This window comes from Limanda limanda, chromosome 23 (assembly GCF_963576545.1).
Source record: "Limanda limanda chromosome 23, fLimLim1.1, whole genome shotgun sequence".
Taxonomy (NCBI): domain Eukaryota; kingdom Metazoa; phylum Chordata; class Actinopteri; order Pleuronectiformes; family Pleuronectidae; genus Limanda; species Limanda limanda.
The window spans coordinates 11,352,913-11,357,796 of NC_083658.1; positions in this window are offsets into that span (position 1 = coordinate 11,352,913).

The window sequence follows — 4,884 nt, forward strand, 5'->3', positions numbered from 1 at the left end:
GGAAGCAGGAGGAGGTTATTTTATTGGATAATTTTGCAGGAGGTAATGCGAGGTGACAACCTGCTGCATCCTGCCTGCGTTTTTCTTCCCCGGGCGCCTCGGGTCCTGGGAGTTGTCTTGGAGTGAGTTCGGTGTTTTTGCGTCCTGCTGGCTGCCGAGCTTGTCCTTTTTATGACCATAAATGCTTCATTAGGATCCATTAGCCGCGGCGCAAACACGTATCAGTCACCGAGAAACAAGGAACGGATAGAAATCTCGAAGACTGGCTGCCGGCAGGGAGGGGAAGTGTGCACGAGCGCTGACAGATGAAATAAACAGGGCACCTCACACACTTGTGAGGTGTGTCTGTGTGAGTGTGTGTGACAGGAGGCTGTTTTGTTGTGCACATGTCACCAATGTGGGTGTTGTGTTTTCATGTGAACACACGCACACACACACACTGGTTTTCCATGGGAAATGCTGACAGGTTGAATAGAAACTGTTGATTTTTTTTCATTCCTTGCAAGTTAAATCAGTGTTTTTTGGATTTTTTTTTATGTCAACCACATGTTTTCATCGACTCTACGCACACATGCTCGGTCCATATGTTCCACGTCCATCACTACTGACATGATCTGTCCCACGGAAGATGATTTAAGGATCCCTGCTAAGACAAAGGGCACAAAAGCTGTGGTTCCGCATGAGTTATGTCTCCTGTGTTGTTAGTGTCACCCCACAGAGAGCTATTTAAACCCTGGATTACTTTCCACCCAATAGTTTCAACTGAGAATCATCGTCTCTCACGCCTGGAGGCTTCGTGTTTGTGCACATTTTCAAACTCTTTCCGTTTTATTTTGTTAACTACCAAGTGTCTCGTGTCGCGCAGATCCAAGATCGGGCCCCAGGGGGCACCGGCCCAAGCTTAAATCTGATAAGCCCTTGTACTTTCTTTTGTTTTAGCTTTTTTATTATATAAACTGTGACACTTACTTCCTAGCTACCAGTAAACAAGGAATGACTTAAATGTGCACCTTGCTGAATCAGGAGTTGTGCATGGAGGTTGCATATAAAAATGGCACCTCTGTGGAGATTGTGGCCCCTTAATGGCCCATGACTTCCTACCTCCGCCATTGTTCAACAAGGAGAAGAACCTTGTCCATCCTCTCCAAGAAATAACCATCTTCATAACCATGAATCAAATGATTAGAACTAATGTGAGAAAAGATTAACGCATCCTCAGATAATCACCACAACTCTGCTGTACCTGCGAGCGTTTAAAATGTTTTAAAGCTTTGGTTTCATAGCCCTCATTAAATCGGGATTTGAAAAAAAAAAATGACGCAGTCTTGCAAACCCAATGTTCGATACCTGCACGGCACCAAACAGCTGACGGACGAAATTAGCAATAAGCCTGTAAGCATGGTGGAGCATTTAGCCGCTGAAGAGCCACATATTTCCCATTAGAGTTGAAAGGAAAGCTGAGCTGCAAGGAGAGCGATTATTGATGTTTGTCAGGAGGCTACAAGCACCACTCGAAATGACTGCAAATTTTCAAATATTTGGTCGTTATTTGAGGCATTTGCTGCCCAAAGTGACCAAAACCCCCCCCCCCAAAAAATATATTCATCTTTAATTTCATGTTTGAAAAGAGTAGTTTCCATCGAACAAAATCTCACAGGCAGCATTTACCCAAAGATCAATTAGCGAGATATTAACTTAGACATACTCTTGTGAATCCCTCTGTGGAGATATTAAAGCCAGCCTTGAGATAATTGGCGTGGGGAGGGATGGTAACTACACGCAGCATCAATATCCTCCAAACCGGGACCGTTATTAGAGAGCTAATTATTGTTGGGACCCTGAGAAGGATTACGAGGGTAGAATAAAAGGAGATGAATGTTTTAAATCGTGAAAATGCAGCATTGTGAGAGTCGTAGACGGGAGACGGATCAGGTCAGGTAGCTGGTTGTGTGGCTTTGTGTCGGTTCAGGCTCAAACGGCACAACAAAGAATCGTGTCAATCATAAAAACATGAAAGCATTGCGAACTGATCGGATCGGTGAGAAAGGAAAAACGAGCATCGGTTGTTTTGGCGGACAAAGGTTTTCGTGCACTACGGAATGTTGATCTTTGAAGCTCCGTGACATTAAGAGGCCCGAGGTAGATTCAGTGTTTGATTACACAGAGGTGTGGTGTTTGTAATCCTTCTTTGCGTGTCGGCGAAACACCATGCCAACGCAAACACACAAATATACAAAATACAAAATACACTGCATGTGTGGTGCTTGGCAAGAGTCCATCCACTTTTGGCTGCTCGCCGAGGCTCCGTGGTTGCGGGGTGGCGGATGGAGTCGAGCCTCCTAGCGTTCCTCCGAGGAGATCCTGGGGTGCAACAGGGCGGATCCTTCCTGGAACGTGTTTTCTAGCAGAGCCAGGCATCCCAATCAGATGCTGCAATCACTTACTTCATCCCTTATAACTAAAGTATATGAAAATTAAGCGGGATGTAACTGTGTACATTTAGAATAATCTGGATCAAAACACTTAATTCACACAGGAAAGCATGTGAATACATTTGTATTAAATACAGAATTCTAGACTTTTTTTATACATTTTAAAATGTCCAACTAGTTTAATCATTTCTAAATATTGCATTTTCTCTCACCTCACATTTATCTATGTTCTTTTGCTGTGTTTGATCTTCCAATCGCTTTAAAGTTGTTTCCTATTGCTTTCGTTGACTTTTAACTTGGAAAGCACCTTGTCGCTGTGTTGTGAAAGGTTATATATATAAATAAAGTTTATTAGAAAGTAAATGTTATACAGTGGCTCATGTCAGCCAGTGCAACACTGTGGGTCACTGATGCATTTCTGGAAACATTGGCGCCCAGGCTTCTGGCTCCACAGGCTGTGTTTGTTAGTGGGATCAGTCCACAGTTGGTTTTGCTCTTGTTTGATGGGATTTGTTCACAGCGCAAAAAAAAAATCCTTAATATCACCAGATTCGCTCTTTGAGTCAACAACAACACGGTTGGAAAACTTCCTCCAAATTCACTGCGCTCGACTTTTAGAGAACTGATGACGGACAAATGAAAAACAACACAATGTTGTGACGTACAGCAGAGCTCATGCGTTAACATGACTTTAATCCGACAGATTAGATGTCAACGCCCACACTCATGCATGTGAATGTAACTCTACCACCCCCCCAATCATTTAATTAAGTCACTATTTATTCCTCTAAATTCCTTCACAGGCCTCATTTTAGACGTAAAAAAAAAAGATATAAATATATATATATTTTGTACTATAAAGGAAAATCCACCTCCTAAATTAGATGAGATGAAACTTTAATCATCCCTGTGGGGGAAACTGGGTTATTGCTGCAGCCTGGAACAGACACAGATAATAATAGATCAAATGCAGTGTGTTCAAGCTAATGCCACAAATGTATCCAGCGAAAGAACATACCGAGCATTCGCTGACAAACATAAGGGGGGGGGGGGTGTAGATAAAAATAAAGATGTCGCATATGAATTTGTCCGTCTTGTTATATTTGAAGTTGTGCAAACACGGCCAAGCTGGAAGGATTCAGCCCACAAAGGCACATTTATAAGATAATTTGGTCAACTTTTTATAACTGAGTGAAATGTGGAGTTAATCCCAGTGTCCAGTCGTAAAGTGAGAAAAGTGTAAATCTACATGCTTGTCAAAAACAAATAAAAAATGCATCTGTTTCATCAGGGAAACGCGAGTGGGGTCGCTCCTCCTCCTCCTGCGACTGACGAGCGCCGCGGCCCGCAGGCCCCTGCTCGGCGAGCGTGGCACGGCCCCAGATTATGCTGTGAATAATTTATGAAACGATGTCAGTGCTTCTTCGTAATGACTTCAAATGGACATCAGCCAAGCGTTAAATGACAGGGATTAATCTACTTTTGAAATAATAGTCCTAATGGAATATTGAATCCCCTGGGACCGGCGCGCCCCCGAACTTGGGAATCAACTGTGACACATTGCCTGTGCCGTCAGTGTGCGGTGACCCCAAAAACACACTATTAAAAGTTGCTCAGAAGTACGCCCCCCCCCCCCAGCTCAGGACTTCTTCCGGGAGTGGAGACAGGTAGAGGGAAAGTAAAGGGGTCAATCATGCTTTTCTAATAAATAACTAAGGTAAGAAAGTAAAGTCCCTATAAATAAGAGCTAAACCATTATTTTAACTATTTCTTTTTAATACATTTCTAATTGACTCATTGACATGCAAAAGAAAACACAGCAAAATCCAAATTGGCCCAACAGTCCCCTGTGACAAACTATGACACATTTTTTGACACATTTTTGTGATGAAAGACACTAATACTGGTTATAATATCAAAAACAGAAAATGTACATCCATGGGGTGGAACCTGGCTCATAACGCCACCTAGTGTTTCGAATGGTCTAGGACCTTTTGGGACCAATGTTTACATAGAGGCCACCGTTTGGGATGTCTCGAGGTCATCGGAATTTTATATCTGTAAACAATTAAGCTGGTGAGTTGAAATCTGAAAGGTTGCGCTCAATTTCAAATGTAATCTAAATCTGAACCCAGAGCTGTTGCCCCTCCAATTTGAATGTATGTGTCTTTTTGATGTTTACACGCGTGGGTCTGGGGTAAGGAGGTGTGTAGGCGTGAATTAGCCCCGCCTCCCAGCATTGCATTCAATCCGCATCAATTTGAATTTGTCCTTAACACAAACTTTCTCTTTTTTCCTCTCACTCGTTGTAGTCACTGCCGGTTTTCCGCTACTCTGCATAACGTGCGGTAACGGCGCGTTGCCATTGGTCGAGGTAAAAAGCAGGAGCGCTTAGGTCCTGAATCAAAATGCTGCAGTATTGTCTACTATAAATACATCCTCAGTTAACTCG